At 43.0% G+C, this 24749-nt stretch overlaps 1 protein-coding gene across 1 annotated transcript in view; it reads left to right on the forward strand.

Annotated features, from left to right (window-relative positions):
* MTARC1 (mitochondrial amidoxime reducing component 1) overlaps positions 1–15923 on the forward strand; it is a 590200-nt gene extending 574277 nt beyond the window's left edge. Inside the window, exon 8 of the mRNA XM_078784088.1 lies at positions 15875–15923. The gene's annotated coding sequence lies outside the window, so the exon portion shown is untranslated. The remainder of the gene's footprint in view (positions 1–15874) is intronic.
* The last annotated feature ends 8826 nt before the right edge of the window (positions 15924–24749 follow it).

The raw sequence follows: 24749 nt of genomic DNA on the forward strand, positions 1-24749 counted from the left end.
TACCAGGGTCCAAAAAGATGCCTTTTGACAATTTGGCCATTTTTAACCCTTAGATGCTGTGTTTCAATAAATGACAAAATGACATAAATGGAAATCAAGTGATTCAATAAATGACAATATATATGTATGTATATATATATATATATATATATATATATATATATATATATATATATATATATATATATATATATATATATATTGTTATGAATTTGGGGTAGGGGAATATCTAGATTTAGGTAGATCGGCATAGGTAGGTGTCCGGCTGTCGTGATAGGGAACCTCACCTGTAATAAGTTCTCTCTTTAGGCGGATTGTCAGGGTAAGTGTATACCTGTGATCATAAAAGGATGTTTGTGTGTTAAATAGTTCTAGGGACTAAGAGAATTCCCCTGTGTGTCAGACCTAGTGATCATACCTGTGTCCCTTATGGCAACACACTCTTGTAGACACTTAGATAGGCCCTTAGTGCACACATTAATTAAATCCCCCCCTTAGGCCAGAAAAAAAAAATGAGTTGGTGATCGTCCCCGCCCGACCCTACGAAACACACCCGACCCGAAACTTTTTTTATTTTGAAAAAAATCATTCAAAAACGATCTTTTCACAGTCAAATTTGGTGCCGTTCTGCACCGCATGCGCAGTGCGTGCTGCGCAGAGCGTCGCAAGTGCCTCAGGCAACTTCACCCATTTTACGTTAGCCATTCATGGCGGCTATTGTGTGAGATTTTTCCCGCTGAAATCTGTATCGATTCGTGATAGAATCGGCTTGAAATGCCTATTGTGATCGCATCAATAGCCCGTGAGGGCTCTTCCAAGACGGCGAAGGACTGGTTTGCGTGCAATATCGAGTTGGATGTTGCAATCTCGGACTTCTATGCAGAGTTCTCAGACGGCAAGTATGATGGGGATAGGGAGCCATTCATTGCCTGACGATACACGCGGTACTTTTGTCAAAGTATTCGCCGGCCCCAGTAAAACTGACATGACGAAAGTTTCACCAGCTTGCAAAGTTTCTGATGTGACAAAGACTCTTGGCTCATTTCTCAAATTTGTGTTGGCTGCAGACACGGCCACGGATCACAGGATGGAACCCGATAGTCGACCAACTGTTTTTAGTGTCCTCATGAATGCTGCCCGTGATGATGCTTTTTGTACTTGCCTGCTACCTATATTCCCGCTCACTCAGCTGCCACAGAAGAACAAGTTGAACATTTTGAGGAGAAAGGAGTCTTTATTTCATATTTTTCCATGTCAACAAAACTCAATGGAAAGTAGGGAAAAAAAAAAAAAAAAAAAAAAAAAAAACCTCCCTCCCTACCCGAACTTTTTAGAAAAAAGGACGATCACCAACTCATTTTTTTTATCTTGCCTTACAATGACTGATGATAAAAAAACCGGAAAGACAAACATCGTGCAAGGCAAGCAATAGCCATGCCCAGGAGAACTTGTGATTGGTCGGGTAAGGGACAAAAAGCTTCCCCGTGATTGGGGGTGAGAAAGGTAAAGGAGCGACACACCGATTGGCCACCAGCTGATGAGACCACAGCCAATCAGTGCGGAAGGCGCGAACATTCGGCCAGTCTGTGTGGAGGGCGCGAAGGAGGACGCAACAAGCGATGCGCTGATTGGAGAAAAAGCGCGAGTGACGTCAGAAGACCGCAAGTAAAACAGCTCGCTCGCAGGCATTTTGAGCTCTTCCCTTTGTAGCTCTTCCCTTGGCCCCTTGCTCCTGACTGTCCCTTCATGCTGGGCCTTCTCTTGCTTCAGACTTTGGTGGAGGAATGAGCAGTTCGAAAGATGGTGGAGAGAAGGAACGCCGTCGATTCTCTTCCTTGCATTGGTGTGCGAACGACGAGCATACGGGCGAGGCTTGCCATGCAGCAGTGTACGTGGGTCTGGTGGAGCGTGAAAAGGAGTGGAACGAGGCCTACTTCCCGCTGACCAAAGCTGCATCAGACGACGTGCTCAAGCCAGACGATCCCTGACACTGCCAGACTGAGATAAGCTCGCATTCACAAACACAACGAAACGTTTATTTTCATATTCTACCATTTGTCTTGTATTTGAAATCTGTGCGGGGACGTCCCAATTTAGGGTTTAGTTATTTATCGGCACGGTTCCATTGTTCTCGGGTTCCATAATAAATATTTCTTTCTTGTACATTTTACATCTGTTTTTGGTTGATTTATTTATTGATTTCTGGTTGAAGATTCCTGCGGCCGTGAAGTTAAACGGCATTGTTCATTCCGTCTCGTGTATGATCCGCCATCGATTGCATAAATGCCTCCAAGTAAGCTCGAGTCCATCTGTGATCCCCCGATCTGAACCGAGGGGCAATCGCGCGACAATATATACAGTCACGTGAAAAAGTAAGTACACCCCATGTAAAGTTTTGACTTTTTCAACATATTTCAACATACTGCTATTTGATCTTCATTTCAACAATATTGATAGATAAAGGTGATATAATGTAACAAATATCATGAAACATTTACATTTTGTAGTCCATTGTATAATTTAAATAAACATAAATGCAAATTTCGCATGTGGAAAAAGTAAGTACACCCTTGGCTCTAATAGGTGGTATTGCCCCCTTTGGCAGAAACAACCTCAAGTCGGCGTTTCTTATAACTTTCTACCAGTCTCTGACATCGACTGGGAGAAATATTTGCCCACTCCTCCATGCAGAATTCTTTCAGCTGTGTGATGTTTGAGGGGTTTCTTGCATGCACAGCTCGTTTCAAATCCCCCTACAACATCTCGATGGGATTTAGATCTGGGCTTTGACTTGGCCATTCCAGAACCCTCCATTTCATTCTTTTCAGCCATTCCATGGTGGATTTACTGGTATGTTTAGGGTCATTGTCATGTTGCAAGGTCCACCTTTGGTTGAGCTTCAACTTTCCGACAGATGGCCCCACATTATCCTCAAGCACCCTCTGGTACAATGAAGAATTCATAGTGGATTATATGATGGTGAGATGCCCAGGCCCTGATGCAGCAAAGCTGCCCCAAACCATAATATTTCCACCACCATGCTTTTCAATAGCTATCGGGTTCTTTTGGTCAAATGCTGTCTTTGGTTTTCGCCAAACATGTGTGGCCAATTAGCTCTACCTTTGACTCATCTGTCCAGAGCACATTGTTCCAGAAGTGCTGATCTTTGCCGAGGTGTTCATTGGCAAACTTTAGTCTTGCCCTGATGTTCTTTCTGGACAGCAAAGGTTTCCTCCTGGCACACCTCCCATGTAGATCAAATTTGTGCAGCCTCTTTCTAATGGTAGACTCGTGCACTTTGACATCAACAGTGGCAAGAGCTACCTGTAGATCCCGTGATGACATTCTGGGGTTCTTAGAGACTTCTTTCAGCTATTTTGGGGTCTGCTCTCGGGCTGAACTTGCTGGGGCGGCCTGGCCTGAACAAGTTGGCAGATGTTTAGAATCTTCTCCACTTGTAGATGATGTTTCGGACAGTCAAATTATTGATTTCAAATTGTTTGGAGATCTTTTTAAATCCCTTCCAAGACTTGTAGGCATCTACAGTATAACCTTCTTTCTGAAGGCCTCAGAGAGCTATTTTGATCTAGGCATGGTGATGCCACACACTTCAACAACAAAGAGCAAACCAAACTAAATGTCTGAGGTTCAAATAAGACAGGTTCCTCCAAGATCCTCTCTAACGATGTTCTAATTATTTTCACTTGAGCTGGTGCACCTGATTCTAATTTTAGGTATTTGAAGTAGTGATAAATGTAGGGGTGTACTTACTTTTTCCACATGCGAAATTTGCATTTATGTTTATTTAAAATATACAATGGACTACAAAATGTAAATGTTTCATGATATTTGTTATATTATATCACCTTTATCTATCAATATTGTTGAAATGAATATCAAATCGCTTTATGTTGAAATATGTTGAAAAAGTCAAAACTTTACATGGGGTGTACTTACTTTTTCACGTGACTGTATATGTATATATAAATATACACAGTCATGGCCAAAAATATTGGCACCCTTGCACTTTTTTCAAATAATGCACCATTTATTCCAGAAAATTGTTGAAATTAAAAAATATTTTGATATCCACAATTGTATTTCTTTGGTTTGCAGTGGAACAAAACAAAAAAAGCTGAAACCATTACTAAATCTTAGCTTATACCACACAGAAATCCTAAAATGGCCCCGACAATATTGTCACCTTTTAGAAGTTGTTTGAAATAATTAGATTTCAAGCATGTGATTCTCCCTTACTTTGGAATTTAACTCACTTGTGGTGCGTTGCAGGTGCCTGCAATATAAAATTCACTCATTCAACCAGTTTGAACAGAGAAAAGGAGTCATTCTGCTGTTTTGTGTTACTGTATGTACCACAATGAGCATGGAGAAAATAAACAAAACCAGAGAATTGTCTGAGGAGGTCAGACACAAGATTGTAGCCAAGCATGGACAATCTCAAGGAAACAAGTCCATCTCCAGAGACCTTGATGTTCCTGTGTCCACCATACGTAATGTTATGAGGAAGTTTAAGACCCATGTGGCACTGTAACCAACCCCCCTGTACATGGCCTCAAGAGAAAGCTTGATCGAAGATTGCAGCAAAGGACTGTTAGAATGGTGGAGAAATCACCTTGATCAACTGCCAAACAGATTCAAGCTGACCTTCAGCCACAAGGTGCGACAGTTTCAACTCACACCATCCATCGCCAACTCAATGAAAGGGGGTTCTATGGTAGGAGACCCAGGAGGACCCCACTGCTGAGACAGCCCGACTGGAGTTTTCCAAAACATACCTGAACAAGCCAAAATCCTTCTGGGGGAATATCTTGTGGACAGATGAGATCAAATTAGAGCTTTTTTGTCAAGCACATCATCTCTATGTTAATAGAAAATAAAATGAAGCCTTTGAAGAAAAGAACACCTTCCCTACAGTCAAACATGGAGTAGGTTCAGTGATGTTTTGGGGTTGCTGTGCTTCCTCTGACACTGGGTACCTTGAATGTGTGCATGGCATCATGAAATCAGGAGATTACCAAGGCATTTTGGAGCGCAATGTTCAACCCAGTGTCAGAAAGCTGGTCTCTATCGAAGGTCATGGGTCTTGCAGCAGGACAATGACCCCAACACACACTTCAAAATGCACCCAGGAATGGTTCAAGTCAAATGCTGGACTGTTCTGAAGTGGCCAGCAATGAGTCCAGATCCAAATCCCATTGAACACCTGTGGGAAGATCAGAAAACAGCAGATGGGAGAAGGCACCCTTCAAATCTGGGAGAACTGGAGCAGTTTGCACAAGAAGAGTGGGCCAAACTGTCAGGAGAGAGGTGGAGGAAGCTCATTCATGGCTATAGGAAGCGCTTCACTGCAGTTATTTTGTCCAAAGTCTGTGCTACCAAATATAAAGTCTCGGGTTTCAATAATTTTGTCAATGCCATTTCTTTTTATGTTCTGATTTAAAAGGATCTATTAAGTTCTGAATTCAAAAACAAAGGTTCTGTAATATTAACAGTGAAATAAAGAATTGTGGAGACCAAATACTTTTGTCAATTTGAACTTATTTTTCGAGAACATTATTTGAATAGTTATTTGAAAAAAGTGCAAGGGTGCCATTATTTTTTGCCACGGCTGTATCTATATAAATATATATGTGTATATATATAAATATATATATATATATATGTATATATATATATATATATTGTTATGTTTGTGGGGGTAGATGAAATACCTTAGTCGAGATAGAATCGTATAAATTAGCATGCTCCGAGTCTCGTGAAGAAGAAGAAGCCATCTCGCTGTATCTAAGTAGAATGAAATGTCCGGTTAAGTGTTTATATGTCTCCACACGGAGGAGTGGAGTTGTGCTATCTTGGTAAGGTCTGTAAGGTTAAATCCCCTGTGTGTAAATGCCTCTTGTAATTTTTCCTAATGTTCTTATAAAACTCATCCGGCCAGGCAAATTACTCCATTCACTCACAATGCCGCCGGAGCTAACCAAAACCCGGCACATTTGCTGATCGGCACGTAAATCCCACCTAACGACCGTCCATGTCATCCAAACATTCCCGAACAGGGATTGGACTCCGCCTCCTGATGACTCGTAACGAGGAGGCCACACCTGGCTTTCATGATTGTTGGAGGCACGTTAGGACTATTGAGTAGTGCTCGATGATTGGACAGAGTGTGACATCAGCATGGAACATTCGAGAGCTGAAAGGAAAAAAAGACGTGTCTCACCATTTTTGGTCTCTCTCTCTCGTTCTGGCTCTCGTCTTGAGTGGACGCTGTTGCCTTGGGTGTGCGGGTGAGGAGACTTGTCGGGGCTTTGGGACTTTTGCAACGTGGAAGGAGAAGGTGTTGGTTGACAGTGGTGCCCTGCGGAGAAGGAGAGGGTCGCAAGTGAAACAATGAGGTATCCTGCCTGCTTGCCTTACGCCGGCGGCTGGCTGTGGGTGCGACGCCACACAATTTTATGCACTTCCCACGCGGTGGTTCGAGGTGACGACTAGCAAGCCTTACCAGCCATTTGGGGAAGCAAAGCTGAGTGCCGGCCGATTACCAAAACATTATTTCTTTTCTTTCATTATCCTTTCCCCTTGTTTGCATACGAGTCTGAGTGGAGACGCCTCAATTAGGAATTTTAGTTTTACCTCACCTTTCATTGTTATTTGCAGTTATTATCATTAAATCATTAATTATTTGTCAAATCTCACTTTTCTTTGTATTGTGGATTTTTCTGTCCCATCTTTGTATTTGTGGGTTTGGATAACCCCTGCGTGTGATCCCGATCAGGTAAGGCCTCAAACCTTCCCGCATGCGTGAAAACATAATCCCGCCAAGTTAAAAGTACGCCTTGGGGTTAAAGCTCGTTTCGGTCATTCGTCCTCTTGGGGTCTCAACCCCGGGGACACGACAAAATTGACAAGCATGGTGAATATGCTCATAACTTCTCAATTTGTGTTGAGGGGGGCTATCTTCCTGCAGTGTACCAGAATGGTTTGGTTTGATATTGATCCGCACTTGGACAAAATGTAATATCAGGCAGTAAATGTACCTACCTTATGTTTGGCATCCAGGGCCGTGCCTGGTCTAACTCTGGCTTTTCACTAATGCTGGATGAAATAGTTGATATGGAAAGGAAGGAACAAGCTACATTTACTTGTACGGTTCTGTATCCATTGGGATTCCATGTTTTTGAGCTGGAAAACATTGGTCCAGACGAAATCTCTGGACGCCAGAGGGCGTCAATAAGGAAAAGTTTGTGTTTCTTTTGCTTTGGTTGGGAACAGTGGCATACTGCACTATGTATGTATGAGAGAAAATAAAACAATAACAGACATTATTAAGATTAATATTAATAAATTATTCATAAGGAGCCCATCCCAATATTACTTATGAATGTTTGGGGGGGGGGGGGGGTGATCGGGGGGCAACCGATCTTGTCTTGTCTTGGATTTGTCTTGTCTTGTCTTGTCTTGGATGGAGATTTAGAGGCTAAATTGACAAAACAGAAAAATAACAATAATTTGGGAGAATAAGACAGAGTAAGCAGGGAATGGAGGAAATGTGTGAGAGGATACGTGTGATGGTGAGGATATATATTTGGGGACGGGGCATTTTTCGGGGATTCAATATGAGAAGAGAAGTAATAATTTTGACATTTTATTTATATAATATGCTTATGGACTTTCCAGAAAGCTTCCCAAATCTTTAATGGCCAAATCTGTCATGAGTATAAATGCTCTGCCTGAGTTATGTCTCCTACTTGGCGTTTCAGTCCTCCACGAGGATCAAATGCTGTTTCATTTGCTTTCTTGATCTGCAGGAATCCCGGTGGAATCTCGAACTATGACTCATGCTTCACGTCCGAAGTGGAAATACTTCAATTGCTGCTCAAGCCTCTGAACGATGTCATGAACCCACTTGGGCTTTTCTTCTATTTCTGCATCTACCAGTAGAATATTACAAAGTCCTCCAACTTCTAATCGACGTCATCTCCATGTGGTCTTCTGCCCCTGGATGCTGACATTGGTGAGATTACTTGTACTTGTCAAAGCACCTGCTATTTGAACAACTCTCAAAGATTGGATAAATGCAAGTTTGAAAGAACAGGTTTCAGGGCACGTGGTGATGAAAGCGCAGGATGAGAGTATTACGAGGGGGGAGACAAAGCCAAGCTCCCTAACTATTCCACACCACCGTTTTTACTTGTGAAAATCGAAGATTTTTCAAGTATATTGGGTTGGTCTTGTGCATTATTCTGTCTGTCTGTTTGTTTGTCTGTTAGTATATTAATTACCTACAGGTCACAATTTTTAACCGATCTATACGAAACTTCACCAAATGGCACCAAATGGCAGGCCATATGGAAGAAGACAAAATCAAAAATCAAAATTAATCAAAATTAATTAAATCAAAAATTATAATTAATTTTGAGGTCAAAATTAAAATCAAAATTACATTTGAGGTCACAAGGTCAATATAGGTCAAAGGGTAACAACTTTGGCAAATTTCTAAAATCCTCAACTTTCATCCGATTGACTTGAAATTTGAAGAGGATTTGCATATCAGATCAATGCATTCAACCACCAATTATTTTTGAGGTCATCATAGGCCAAAAGGTCATCATAGGCCAAAGGTCAACAACTTACCTGCAATTTCTGAAATCCTCAGTTTTCATCCGATTGACTTGAAATTTGAATAGGATTTGTATATCTGGTCACTTAAATCAACCACCAAATACTTTTGAGGTCTAAAGGTAAAAAGGTCAACATAGGCCAAGTTTCTAAAATCGTCAATTTTCATCTGATTGACTTGAAATTTGAATAGGATTTGCATATCTGGTCACTTAAATCAACCACTAAATACTTTTGAGGTCTAAAGGTAAAAAGGTCAACATCGGCCAAGTTTCTAAAATCGTCAATTTTCATCTGATTGACTTAAAATTTGAACAGGATTTACATATCTGGTCACTGCATTCAACCACCAATTATTTTTGAGGTCATCATCGGCCAAAAGGTCATCATAGGCCAAAGGTCAACAACTTGACACAGAAGATGCATGGACACAGAGGACACGTTCCTTCGAAGCTGTCCATGCGCTCACGCTTTCGAAGTTAAGTAATTTTTTCACAATTGTGTTTTTGTCGTAACTGTATCTATCTTTCGGTGTGTATACTTAGAGTGTATCTTTAGTAAGATTCTCGGTGTTAATTTTTCATACCTGCATACAAAATCGTCGGTTAATTCGTGTCGCGTATTCTGAGGCCGGGTAGGCTTCCGTGTCCAACCTTGAGGCTTTGTTTTTCTCTCAGCGGTACGTCGATTGCGCTGCAATTACTTTCGTTCCCTGTTTTTTGTCCCAGTCTTTCACCCCATTCTTCCTTGTTTAAAATCTCAACTCAGCAAAAAAAAAAAAAAATTATTTCCTTCTCTGCTCTTATTCGTTTATTCGTTGTTCTTATTTGTTCGTTCGTTCTTCGACCACGTTGTTCGTGATGTGGTCATCATGTTGTTAAAAATGTTTAAACTTTCCCCTGAAGAACTGTATTCTGTCGTATATTATAACACCTTTTTCTTCTTCTTCTATAAAAGGATGCTTTCGACTTACTCACCAAATCTATTCATTCCAAAAAAAAAAATCCATCTCTTACAGTTCATCTTTTCTACATTCCCGAAACTCTCCTGCACTCCACCCCTCCTTCAGCATCCTCAAACGTATTTTTGACTCGAAGGTCTCAAGAAACTCATTTTGCAATAAATGTTCGTTTCCCATTAATCGTACACTTTTCAAAATCCAATCTCACCCCTCCCCTCCAAATCTTCCCCATCACCCCTTGCCTCCAAAACTTCCCCATCACCCCTCCCCTCCAAAACTTCCCCATCACCCCTCCCCTCCAAATCTACCCCCTTGCCCCTCCCCTCCAAATCTTCCCCATCACCCATCTCTTTCAAATATTCCCCCTTGCCCCTCCCCTCCAAATCTTCCCCATCACCCATCCCTTTAAAATCTTCCCCCTTGCCCCTCCACTCCAAATCTTCCCCATCACCCCTTCCCTCCAAAACTTCCCCATCACCCCTCCCCTCCAAAACTTCCCCATCACCCCTCCCCTCTAAATCTACACCCTTGCCCCTCCCCTCCAAATCTTCCCAATCACCCATCTCTTTCAAATATTCCCCCTTGCCCCTCCCCTCCAAATCTTCCCCATCACCCATCCCTTTAAAATCTTACCCCTTGCCCCTCCCCTCCATATCTTCCCCATCACCCCTTCCCGCCAAAACTTCCCCATCACCCCTCCCCTCCAAAACTTCCCCATCACCCCTCCCCTCTAAATATACCCCCTTGCCCCTCCCTTCCAAATCTTCCCCATCACCCATCTCTTTCAAATCTTCCCCCTTGCCCCTCCCCTCCAAATCTTCCCCATCACCCATCCCTTTCAAATCTCACCCCTTGCCCCTTCCCTCCTAAACTCTCCCCACACCCCTCCCCTTCGAGACTCTCACGCGCTCCTCCCCTCCTAGACTCCCCTCTCACCCCTCCTCCTCAAAACGTCCTCCCTGCTTCTTCCCCCTTCCAACTTTCACCTTCATCTCCCCCAACCTTCTGCCTCACTCTTCCCCCTCCTCAAATAATACCTCACTGTGCCTCACCCAATCACCATCAAACCTTTTGTCCACCACATTCTTCCCTTTCTCCAAGCTATTCTGAAATCTCTGACACACCTTCAACAGCTCTCCCTACCTCTTCCTCCTCTTCCACATCTTACCCTACCCCTCCCCCCCCTGTTCTGTATCTGATGCTCCCGCTTCCTCTTCATTAACGGTATGGACCTCAAACATCTGGGGCCTTCGCTCAAACTTGACTGATCTCTCCATACAGGTTGCTTCTGACAAACCAGACGTGATCTGCTTAACAGAAACTTTCCTCCTTCATGATGTCTCTGATTCCTTGGTATCTCTCCCAGGTTACTCCCTCCTCCGGTATGATAGACCTGAGCCTCGTCCTGGAGGTGGGGTTGCTATCTTTATAAAAAACTCTCTTCCTCACTCGCGCTGCACTGCCCTCTCTCCACCTCACCCCCAGGAATACCTTTGGCTACGGCTTCCCCTTCGCTCACACCTTTTGTTCATATGTGTGTTGTACCGTCCACCAAACAGTGATGACTCCATCTACATCTCGCTGCCTGATAATATGGACCAACTTCTATCTACCCATCCCAACTCTCTCTTCCTCATATGTGGTGATTTCAATTGTAACCATGCCAGTTGGCTGGGTGTGGGTACCTCTCTCACCAGCCATGGCTCTTCAGCAAAGGACTTCTGTGACTCACTGGTACTGACACAATCTGTCAATTTCCCGACCCGGATCTCAGTCAACAGAGCATCTTCTCTTCTGGACTTGGTTATGACTAACTTCCCTGAAAATGTCTGCTGCTCTTCTGCTCCAATCGGCTCATCTGATCATGTGCTTGTTAAAGTGGACATCTCTCTGACCATTCTCAGAGAGCCTCCTCAGCATCGACGAGTCTGGCATTTCACTCAGGCCAACTGGCACGGTCTTCAAGCAGCCATCAATCATCTGGACTGGACTCCCATCTTTACCACCTCTGACATCAACTCATCCTGGGAATTCTTCCAAAGTAAATTGCTCTCTCTCATGCACAGATTTATCCCATCTCGTCTTCAGTTGTCATACCCTTCCTCCCGTCCATGGTGCACGGAATCTTGTGGTGAGGCTGTTGCCCAGAAACAACTTGCTTTCATCTCCTGGAAAGCAAATCCAACGGACGGAAATCTTATTTCCTTTCACAAAGCCCGAAACAAGTGTGTGTCCACCCTCAGGAGAGCCAGGAAACAATATCTCTCCGTTCTCAAGACCGAACTCTCTTATCTGTCTCCCTCTTCCAAATCCTGGTGGCATCTGGTCAAATCTGTTTCTGGTGTTTGTTCCCCCTCCATCCCCTCCCTCACCTCAAACGGCTACACGGCTGACTCCGCACGCGAAAAAGCTGAATGCCTCAACTCTGTGTTTGCCTCTAAATCTTGTGTCCCAAACCCATCCCTCTCTGTACCCACCGTACCCAATCGTACCCAGCTGCTCCTGGACTCTGTGTCCTTTCCTCCTGACAAGGTGGAAAAGTTTCTGTCAACCCTCGACTCTGATTCTGCAACTGGACCTGACGGCATCAGCCCACGGGTCCTAAAATCCTGTTCTTCCGCTCTTTCACTCCCTCTGTCTGTTCTCTTCACCCTCTCTTTTGCTCAAGGTTATCTGCCAGCTGCTTGGAAATCAGCCAACATCACCGCTTTGCACAAAAAGGTGCAAAAACAGATACTAGCATCTACAGACCAATCAGCCTTCTCCCAATTATCAGCAAAGTCATGGAATCCATCATTGCTTCAGAAATGAAATCTTTCCTTTTCTCCAATGGCTTGATCTCTGATCATCAATTTGGTTTCAGACCTGGTCACTCTACTCTGGACATGCTGCTTCTGCTTTCTCAACAATGGATGGTAGGTCCTCAATGCCAAACAGGAAATTAGAGCTGTCTCCCTTGACATATCATGTGCCTTCGATACGGTCTGGCACCCCGCTCTGCTCACCAAACTCTCCTCCTTTGGTATCCATGGTAATCTCCACGTATGGCTGGCGGACTTCCTCTCTAGTCGTAGTCAACGTGTGGCCCTGAATGGGTTTCTCTCATCTCCTCTTCCTGTTCAGGCTGGAGTTCCCCAAGGCAGTGTTCTGGGCCCTGTGCTTTTTCTGGTCTTCATCAATGATCTCTCTGACTCTCTTGAAATCCTCTCTATCTGTTTGCTGATGAATCTACTCTCTGTCGCTCCATTCCTCATCCCTCAGATCGGCAGTCTGCAGCCTCCTCACTCTCTGCAGACCTGGACAAAATCACAGACTGGGCAAACAAATGGAACATGTCTTTCAATCCTGACAAATCTCACACTCTTACGATGTCTCTCCGAAAAGACCGACTGGACAACCCTCCCATCCATTTTCTGAATAATCCTCTCCAAGAAGTTCTGTCACTCAAGCTTTTGGGTCTCACTATCTGCCATGATATTTCCTGGGAAAACCACATTTCAAATCTGGCCTCCAAAGCCAGTCGCCGACTGGGCATTCTCCGTCATGCGAAGTCCTTCCTTGGCACACCTGAGCTCCGCACCACATACAAGGCTTTCATCCGCAGCTCAATGGAATACTGCTCTCCCCTCTGGGCTGGTGCTCCTGCCTCACACCTAGCTCGTCTTCACGCTGTTGAAACCAAAGCGTTCAGAATCATTGGAATCTCCCGCGATGAAGCTAACTCCAAGGGCCTCTCACTCACTCACCGCAGGCAGGTTGGTGGTCTTTCCGTCTTCTACCGACTCTTCTCTGGCCTTGCTCCCCCAGCTCTCTCTGGGCTCTGTCCCCCAAATATTCCTACAGGTCGCACAAGATCTTCCTGCAACCGTTTTATGGTTAAACTGCCAAAATCAAGACTCTCTGCTCACCTTCACTCCTTCATTCCTCTTTTCTCCCGCCTCTGGAACAAACTCCCTCACTCTCTTCAATCCCACTCCACCCTCCAGGTCTTTAAAACAGCTGTTCACCACCATCTCTTATCTTCCCCCATCCAAAACCTTGATCTTTTCTACCCACGCTAATTTCACCCCAAATCCACTTTTTTTGAAATACCAACTTCTGTTCTGGAAGTCCTTAGTGTCCTTGTGTTTTATACTTCTCCCAACCCCCCCCCCCCCCCTTCCCACGCCTCCTCCCTCCAAGCCCTCTCCCTCCCACACATCTCCCTGCTCTCAAATGTTATGTTTGTGTGCTTCCCCTTCTTTCCCCATCTTGTCTTCCGCTCCCTCTTTTTATATATTTTGTTTGTCTGGTTGATTTGTTTGTGAAATAAATGTTAGCTCTTTCACGAGCCTCGATTCAGTATACAAAAAAAACAAAAAAAAAACTTACCTGCAATTTCTAAAATGCTCTGTTTTCATCCGATTGACTTGAAATTTGAATATGATTTGCATATCTGGTCATTTAAATCAACCACCAATATTTTTAGGTCAACATATGCCAAAGGTCAACAACTAAGGTGAAGTTTGTAGAATCCTCAATTTTCATCTGATTGACTAGAAATTTGAACAGAATTTGCATATTACATCACTGAATCAACCACCAATTATTTTGAGGTCAACTTAGGCCAAAAGGTCAACTTAGGCCAAAGGTCAACAAGTTACTTGAGGTATTTTGCAAGTATTATAATTTTGCAAATTATGTGATATTAATTATGCACGATATATATATATATATATTATTCGTATGAAGCCTGTGGCTGCTGGTTACATCATTTTCTATGGGTGCGGCTGGCTGTGCCACTGATGCAGTGCCCCATTACCAGCTAGCTGTTACTCATTTTGCCTCGGCAGGATGATAGGCTGAGTCAACCCATCTTGTATTAATTGAACATTGATTGAACTCAAGAATGTTGGATCCTATGAAAGGCACTTTTACCTTTAAGCCAACACCATGCTTACACCACCGTTAAATGCCTGTTATTTTTGTTTAATGTCGATTATTGTATTTCAAGCTATGAAATTATTTATGCGCTATGGTCGATCCCATTAACTTGATAAACTATGATTTGGAGTGCAAACTTCTACATCGTGTGAAAGAGAGTGTTGATGGAGAGTGTGGGGAGATCAATGAGAGATATTTGTGTGTGCGTACTGATATTTGACTCTCCAAGTCTCCATGTTTCATATATTTATTACTATTTCATACAATCCAAGCATAGATTAAATGCATCTAAGGTGATTATTTACATATACACTGATCAATGAGTTTTGTTTTATTAATTACATATTTTTCACGAATGGCCGATTTTAATTAAAAATACTCAACTTTCCTCGTGCTCGATTCTGTCGTTGGAAACAAGCACTTTCTGTTTAACCGAAACTTTACTTCATAACGACCCCCAGGCGGCGTGCCCCCACACTATGCACTTCCATGCCTGAAGGCATCCAAACTTTTCTGCATCCGAGTTTGTTTTTTATAAAATGTTTTCCATATACAGCAAATTAATATTACGAAAATATTTTGATAACCTAGTAATCACTCGATCATCTATATGAATTATATAGATGGCTAACCAATAATGATAAACATCAATGGAACCAATACTGACTTATAGGGTACTCTCGTTAATCATATTCTGAGCTATCAGCACTCTTTGCCCTATAACCCAAAACCAAATTTCAATCCACCCCTTCAGCTTACCTCCTAAGGCTCCTATACTTACCAAATAACCTCCTATATGGTTGAGAATTACGAAAAGATTATTGAAAGTCTAATATGTACGTCACATTTACCTCACTTTCCTCATCAACTTAGCTTGACAATTCATCCGCCCATATGCAAATATGGCTGTCGGAAATGTAATCATACTAGTACACCCGCGATGGTCATTCCTCTTTGGGGTATATAGATTACAATCGATATATGGGCGGGTCTCAAGAACATTGGGCGTGTGTTCATTTACCGAGTTTCTTGTGAAGAAATCGCCAAGTGGTTTAAGCATTCGAGCAAGCACTCCATTCAAAACAGTTAAGGAACGGCTGGCTTGGCAAGCGCTAGCTAGCTGCTTGGTAAAGGAGCACAACCCGAGCTTCTCCCTTTCAGTTTCGTATCAAACAGCAGGAGCGAGTTTCAAAAGTTCGCCACGAAAATTGCCACGGTAGGGGCAGAAAGCGCCATGTTATTAACCTAATGTTTGTGGGTTATATAGAGTACAGTAGATCTTCGCTCAGTTCTGCAAGTAAACCTTACTTCAAGGATGTCGGGATTCCTCCAAATTTCTTCATTTAGTGTTACTAGGGCATGCCCGTACTATATATATATCTAAAATTATATCCCCCCCCCCCCCTCTATTTACATGAAATGGTTTGGTCCATTCGCAAAGCCAAAGCGAACGGCTTGCGAGTACGGTGACAATCCCCCCCCCCCCCCTCTATTTATATGAAATGGTTTGGTCCATTCGCAAAGCCAAAGCGAACGGCTTGCGAGTACGGTGACAATCCCCCCCCCCCTCTATTTACATGAAATGGTTTGGTCCATTCGCAAAGCCAAAGCGAACGGCTTGCGGAGTTTGGTAAATAAATCGCCATAGCTCGGTAACTACTTCTCCGATTAATATGAAACCTTGAAAAGGCACATCCTCGGGTCCCCCGCAATATACCTGGCAAGTTTCAAGTATATCGGACCCGTGGTTGTCGAGAAACAGCGGTCACAGGCAAACGACACACACACATACACACACACATACACACACACATACACACACACATACACACAGAGATTACTGGAATTATAGATAGATAAAGAGCATTAGCGACTGTTTTAAACAGCAGGTCATACATGTTTGTGGTTTATAATATTTTTTTCTTCCTGCAGAAGCTGTTGCTCCCACGGAAACGCCATTATAACTACTAGGGCATGCCCGTACTATATATATCTCTAAAATTATATCCCCCCCCTCTATTTACATGAAATGGTTTGGTCCATTCGCAAAGCCAAAGCAAACGGCTTGCGAGTACGGTGACAATCCCCCCCTCTATTTACATGAAATGGTTTGGTCCAAAGCGAACGGCTTGCGGAGTTTGGTAAATAAATCGCCATAGCTCGGTAACTACTTCTCCGATTAATATGAAACCTTGAAAAGGCACATCCTCGGGTCCCCAGCAATATACCTGGCAAGTTTCAAGTATATCGGACCCGTGGTTGTCGAGAAACAGCGGTCACAGACAAACACACATACACACATACACACACACATACACACAGAGATTACTGGAATTATAGATAGATAAGCTATTTATAGCCGGCGAAGCCGGTGTTGTCAATGAACGCGTACGTATTATGTTGAAAAGCCAGATTTTGCTGGATCCCTTGGCTTGAGAATTTCGAAGCTTTGACGCACCAAATCGCTCAATGGAGGCCGCCATCTTGCGGATGCGGAAGTATGCATAACAAATTGAAAAAAGTTCAATAGGAGTTTGTTTCACCCGTCTTTTTTTGATTCACAATCTTATGCACCTCTAATTTGTAATTAAAATACTTTAAGACCAACCTCGGCCCGCACGGGCCTGGTTATCTTCAACGAAAATCGTCACCAAACACCGGAACCAATGAGATTCGAGCATTTGAAAAAATATTTCAAATACCAAATCACTCAATGGAGGCCGCCATCTTCCGGATGCGGAAGTATGCATTAAAAAATTGCGAAAAAGTTCAATAGGAGTTTGTTTCACCCGTCTTTGTTTGATTCACAATCTAATGCACCTCTAATTTGTAATTAAAATACTTTAAGACCAACCTCGTTCCCCGGGGCCACATGGGCCCTGGTTATCTTCAACGAAAATCGTCACCAAACACTGGAACGAATGAGATTCGAGCATTTGAAAAAATATTTCAAAAAAGCTTTTTACCACATTTCGGACCATGAAAACGGCGTCAAATATTCTAAAATTGACGAATAATTATTTTTTTAGAAATCTCACGGCCGTAGGGGATGGTTTTTCACGTCCGGAAATATCCGAAGTTGAGACGGAATTCACCGAATTAATCAAGAAGGAAATTTTATAAATTTTAATCTCATCCAGAATGCAAATGGTGTCATTTTGAACTAGGTATGGTACTTACTATACCTACCTACTACCAACTACCTAACCTACTGATGCCATCGTGATGGGTAAAATAGTGGCAAGAGGCTTTGGCTTCGCCGGCTCATTGCGACTTTGCAGTCGGGTACTAGAAGTATTAATATTGTTTTGTAATAACATTAATAATATGCGATTATCATTAAGTTTGTTATTCATAGCGTCTTTGGAAAAACGCCACGATAAATCTTCTTATTTGGAAAAACGCCACGATAAAGCTAACTTAACATTGATATACACCTCAACACGCAACACCATTGATGGCAATGGCGGGGAAAACCCGCTCGGGGGAGAAAACCTCCTTGGGGAGGGAGACAAATGAATGCGCTACAACCTTCATTATGTAACCCTTTGTCATCCTGTCAAGTTTGGTTGAGATTGGATTCCTAAGGACGGAATGTATTGGCGTCACAAATTCACCAGACAGACGGACAGACACTAAATGGCGTATTTTAGTATGATAGACTTGAAGTGGAGGAAAAGTGCTTGCTAGGGCAAGGGAGGGTGAGAGTATCACAAGTGCAGCTTACCCCAATCAACAGACGAGAAAAGCATGGGAGGAGTCCATTTATTTATAATCCTAGCCACCTGGGGTAATTGATTAGGTGAAAGCTGATTGGTTATTCCCTCCAATTACGGGTAAGAGACGTGATTGGGTCCTGTTTTAATTTATATGTTGAATGCTGTTGACACTGCATGTGGTACATGATTGGTTGCCTCAGTTTTATGCGTTTCTGTCTCTGTTGTCACTGACGATTCACCAATAAGCAGTGAAACCATTCGGTAACTGGGTATGGAGGCGGAGGGGGGAAGTGGGAGGGGTGTTCCATTCGGATTCTCATGTATGTGCTTTAAATGTTTTACAGCTGTAGAGGAACTCAGGTCGAGTTTGAATTAGCAAAGAGCTTACCTTCTGTAGCTTTTCATTTTTGCTTTATGTGATTTCACAAAAGTATGAAAGAGTAGTTCACTGACATGCAAGACAACACAACAGGAGGAACGGGCTTGTTTTAACTGAAGATAATGACTGTACCTGAGTTTTGAGTTGCAGTGTTGTCATTATTTACACCAATCATAATATAAACATTTATTTTGCACAAATTTATTTGTAATATTAATGATATTACATTTTTATAAGCAATTTAATTTGAAGATTTATGTTGAAGACAAAAAAAAAAAAAAAAAGGAACACTTTACTACATACACATGGGACAAGTCGATGCAGACTGGAAGTTTGGGACGATGTAACAAAAGTTTGAGCATGTAGTTCAGTGATGTGACAGACGCTGCACAGATATATATGTACTGTATATTAAATACTTCACCTCACCACCACGTAATTCAAAACACCTCACCTCACGACAATGTACACGCCTCAAACAGGACTCAAGGTGGGCTTTTTTGAGCAATGGCTTCCTTCTTGCCATCCTACCATATAGGCCAGACTTGTGGAGTGCTTGGGATATTGTTGTCACATGCACACATTGACCAGTCTTTGCCATAAAGGTCTGTAGCTCTTTCAAAGTTGCCATTGGCCACTTGGTGGCCTCTCTGATCAGTCTCCTCCTTGCTTGGTCATCCAGTTTGAAGGGTCGACCTGATCTAGGCAGGATCTTGGTGGTACCATACACCTTCCACTTCTTAATGATTGTCTTGACTGTGCTCCAAGGGATCAGACAGACAGACAGACCTGAAATGGCATTCAACTGTGCTTGACTGTCAAGGCCTTTGAAATAATTTATACCCATCCCCTGATCTGTGCCTTTCCACAACTTTATCCCAGAGATCTTTTGAAAGCTTATTTGTGCTCATAGTTGAGTCTTTGCTGTGAAATGCACTACCCAGCAGAGGAAACCTCCAGGAACAGCTGATTTTATCCTGAAATAATCGGAATCACTACAATTTAACACAGGTGGAGGCCAATTACCTGAAAATTAAACAATTGGAGTGCCTCAATGAATTGGAAAACCAACTATTTTTGAGGTCGAAAGGTCAAACGTCAATTCAAGGTCAAACTTCTGAAATCATCAATTTTCAGCTGCAAAATCGTCAGTTTTCATCTGATTAAACTGAAATTTAAAGATCAATTGCATAGTGCATCACTGAATTGGAAAACCAAGTATTTTGATGTCAAAGGTCAAAGCTCAACTTAGTCAAACTTATAAAATCATCAATTTTCATCTGCAAAATGGTCAATTTTCATCCGATTGACCCGAGCTATGTTTTAATTTTAATGAAATGGACTACTAGATGTCTCCATGGCAAATGTTTTTCTTTTTTCAAGGAAAGGGATGATTTTTCATGGTGAGGGGGGGGGGGGGGGGTGATCGATTTTGCAATTATAGTGCTCCACATGACGTCTTTCTTGTTACTTGCGAAAATCGAAGATTTTTTCAAGTATATTGGTTGGTCTTGTGTGTTATTCTGTCTGTTTGTCTGTCTGTAAGTATGTCAGTCGCCTACAGGTCACAATTTTCAACCGATCTTCATGAAATGGTGAACCGACCAAATGGTGGAATTGTCCATAAGCAAGAAGCCTATCGTTTTTGGTGTCAAAAGGCCAAAGGTCACCAACATTGTCAAATTTTTAAAATCCTCCATTTTCATCTGATTGACTTGAACTTTTAAGAGGATTTGCATATCTGGTCACTGAATTCAACCACCAACTATTTTTGAGGTCAACAAAGGCCAAGTTTCTAAAATACTCAATTTTCATCGGCATGACTTGAAATTCTAAGAGAATTTGCATATCTTGTCACTGAATTCAAACACCAAGTATTTTTGAGGTCAACATAGGCCAAAAGGTCAACATAGGCCAGATTTCTAAAATCCTCAATTTTCATCCGAATGAGTTGAAATTTGAAGAGGATTTGCATATCTGGTCACTGAATTCAACCACCAAGTATTTTTGAGGTCACCAGAGGCCAACAACTTATCTTAGGGATTTCGCAAGTATCGTGTTCGCACGTGTTCGCACGCAAGTGTTCGTGTTCGCACGCAAGTATCGATTTCGCACGACATTAATTTATTTATCTTGTTTATTTATTTATTTGCCTTTGATCACTGTTGGGCAGCAGTGCTTTTCTCCTTTTGTCCCATTCTCTGTAATAGACACCCCTGTTTTTGATGAGACCTTGTGTGATCATCGAGAGCGGGTCCATAGTTCTCACATAATCATCTGATTAACCCATAAAACGGGTAGATTGGATCCGTGCTAATGAGTCTCAAATGTGGAACATCGATAAGCTTAGCTCAGCTATTCCTGTTGGTGTCCTGCCACAGTCATTGCATCCACAGTCATTGCAGTCATTGCATTCTGTAAATCATGGCAAATGAGCCCAGCGGACGCAGATGTCGTTTTGTCCCATATGTGTGATGGTCGTTGGAGATCGCTTGACTGCAACCCAAGATATATATGAAAAAACAAGATTTATATATATATATATAAACAAATAAAAATTATTGATGATAAAAACATTAAAGAAAGACACAAAAAAAAGTTTGCATCATTTTTGGGGTTTTAACACCCTGGTGATGTACTGAGCCTGCCACGGTTATGTCATCCCTACTCACCAATGAAATCAAGTGGTTAGCTTGTATTTGATGGATTTATTTAATTTGGTGTTGGTGTTGCGCTGGCATGATGGACCGATTCGCCTCTTCCTCCGTTAAATGTCCTTGTAGTTCAGGGTGAAGTGATAAGGCTAGAATACGAGGTTAACGATTTCTTATTGGAGTAAATGATTTCAAGGCTTATTATCGATAACACTGACAATGTGACACAAGTCCTGATTGCCTAGTATTGGGTTAATTGGCCATTCTAATCGCTTCGCTGTCCTGAGCGCTTAGCTCTCCCTGTGAATGGGGGCGTGGTTTACTCGTGGGGGGGATGGGTTCCATTTCACTCCTCCCCTTTGAGGGCGTGGCTTGCTCGTGGCTTGTTTAAGCCAAGGCTCGTTCTTCCGCGTGCCCACGTGGGCGACCTCGACCCGGTCACCTTACAATATTGATATTGTTGAAAAAGGAAAGGATGAAGGATACGCTTCAATTAATATGATTCATGATCACAATTTTAATTTCCTGCTGAAGCTGCATAAAATGGTTCGTTATATATTGCGTCCAAGTGATCAAAGTGAGTTTACATTTCTTTTTCAGGGGAAACTTAATTTCTAATTCTTTATTAAAGGAAAGACTTGTTTATCTTCGCCTCTTCCTGACAATTCTGCAAAAACGCAAATGTCGCGTGGCCCAATCCCCTGGTCGAAGGTGAAAAGTTTCAAAATACCTGAAAGTACCATGGATTACAAGGAAACGTGCTCTGCTTCAATTGTTATGCTAATGAAGCCGTACTGCGGCCGGACATATAGAATTCCGGGTCTATTTCTAAAGTACCAATAAAAATAAATTAAAAACAGCCCAAGAACAGCAGTCTGGAATCACTTAATCTTCTTGGAATACACCACGGCGCCTTCGCAAGGGCACGCACAGGGTCGTGGCGATGAACGTCTCCACGTTTTCGGCAGAGAAAGTCGCACAGTTCTCTTCCAAGAAGAAAGACGCAAACCACATGGCTCTGAGTTTGCAGTTCGAGGTCCGCAGAATCGGATGGTCTTATTGGCGGATTGCATATCAAATGTGGAGGGGACGGGGTGTATAACGCGAGCTTTAAGGAACTTGTGGCAACAATGATCGTAGCTTCGGAGTAGTGGATGGAAATGTATGGGTGCTTTGATGATGCCATTTTGACTCTTGTAGAGGGTTTTTAGTAAGGTGATGTTGATTTATGAGATTGGCAGATGTTGCTCGTCCAGCCCCTGATGTCAAATGGAATCATAGACAGGTCCTTAGGTCGCGATGACCGGAGGTGGATGTCCGCTATGTCGCTCCGCCAAGATCCCTGCAGTATACTAAGCTCATGTGCATAGATTACCGATGGTGGATTTGTCAATCAATGGTGGACCACATTCGTATTGCCCGATACGTCACGATTACAGAAATCGCTGTTGTCCTTGGACACGGCATGAAACGCAGAATCTTCAGCGAGATTCTCAGTTGGCCCCAGATGCATCCCAACTGGCTGACCCAAGCTCCCAACCTTCCAAACACAGGCTCTATTGCCCGAGAAAATAATGGGATTATTTGCTCATTTATATCCTGGCCAGGCCAAATGGCCGGTGGCTATTGTGACGACTTCGACATTCCTTGTACTAGCGTGACTCGGCGCGCTCTCACCACACGTCGTTTCAGAGGGATAGGCATCTTTGACCATTTCGGTGTCTTTTGGGTCTTTTAGGTATTTTGGGTCTTCATGGTGTTTTGGGTCTTCAGGGGCATTTGGGTCTTCAGCATCTTTTGGATCCTCTGGGCCTTTAAGGGTATTTTGAGTCTTTGGGGTGTTTTGGGTCTTTGGGGTCTACGTGGTATTTTGGGTCTTCGGTGTCTTCAGGGACTTTTGGGTCTTTTGTTTCCTCTGGGTCTTTAAGAGTCTTTGGGATATTTTGGTTCTTCTGGGTATTTAAGGGTATTTTGGGTCTTAAGGGTCTTTAGATGTCTTTGGGGTCATCAGGATCTTTTGGGTCTTTGGTGTATTTTGGGTCTTCGGGGTGTTTTGTGTCTTCAGTGTGTTTAGGGTCTTCGGGGTGTTTTAGGTCTTTGGGGTATTTTAGGTATTTTAGGTATTCGGGGTCTTTTGGGTCTTTGGGTCCATTTGGGTCTTCAGGATCTTTTTGAGCCTCTGGGCCTTCAAGGGTATTTTGGGTCTTCTCGGTGTTTGGAGTCTTCAGGGTATTTTGGGTATTTAAGGGTATTTTGGGTATTAAGGGTCTTTAAGGGTCTTTGGGGTCATCAGGGTGTTTTTGGGTCTTCAGGGTGTTTGGTGTGTTTTGGGTCTTCGGGGTGTTTTGGGTCGTTGGGGTGTTTTAGGTCTTCGGGGTCTTTTAGGTATTTTAGGTCTTTGGGGTATTTTGGGTCTTTGGGGCCATTTGGGTCTTCTCGGTGTTTGGAATCTTCAGGGTCTTTAATGGTATTTTGGGTCTTAAGGGTCTTTAAGGGCCTTTGGGGTCATCAGGGTGTTTTGGGTCTTCAGGGTCTTTGGTGTGTTTTGGGTCTTCGGGGTTTTTGGGTCTTCGGGGTGTTTTGGGTCTTTGGGGCCATTTGGGTCTTTTTGAGCCAATGGGCCTTCAAGGGTATTTTGTGTCTTTGGGGTGTTGTGGGTCTTTGGGGTCTTTGGAGTCTTCAGGGTCTTTTGGGTCTTCAGGGGTGTTGGTGGTCTTAAGGGTCTTGGAGGAATTAAAGGGTCGTCAAAGATCTGAGGGATCTCAGCAGTCTAAACGTAATTAAGAGGGTGTTACTTTTATTTGAAGAAGAAGAAGACGTTTTGGTCGCACATAAACAAACAAACAAACATAATATAATAAGCTCTATTTATAATGCGAAAGATGTCAGATTCCTCTTGTACTTGCGTCCCCTGAATCCGCTCAATCGATAAAGAGTTTCAAACATTCCGCAGCGTAAAGACTAAAACTCGCCAACACAGCTCTGTGTATCCAGAGGAAATGAAAACATCCATTTGCCATTCAGAGTTGTTGTCCCTCTCTCTCGGAGCAGCGCTCGATCCAAGGGGAAGGTTTCCTTAAGGCGTGTGTCCATGTTGGTTTAGCTGCATGTCCGCTCTTTGCAATCAAGGCACCGGCTCTGGTCCCCGATTACACGAGAGCTTTGTCATTCTCACAAATAGCCCGAGGTGGCCTCGCCGAACCCACCATGTATGAGACCGAAGACCGCGGGTCCAGCTCAGGTCCCCACGTCCTTATCGCTGGAACCTCGTCGCCTCCCGGCTGAGTTTCCTCCAATCGAACGAGCCGTGTCCGTATCTCCCGCGTTATTACAAAACCTAAAATGGTCCATTAGTCCAATTAATGTTCCGTTGTTTGGTCCGTGATTAGAAAAACGCCAAACCTTATATTCCGCAACGTGAAATCCGATAGAAAATCCGTTTTACTTTAACTTGAATTTAACACGAACAGCAA

The sequence above is a fragment of the Myxine glutinosa genome, chromosome 9, assembly GCF_964187855.1.
Source record: "Myxine glutinosa chromosome 9, kmMyxGlut1.1, whole genome shotgun sequence".
NCBI lineage: Eukaryota > Metazoa > Chordata > Myxini > Myxiniformes > Myxinidae > Myxine > Myxine glutinosa.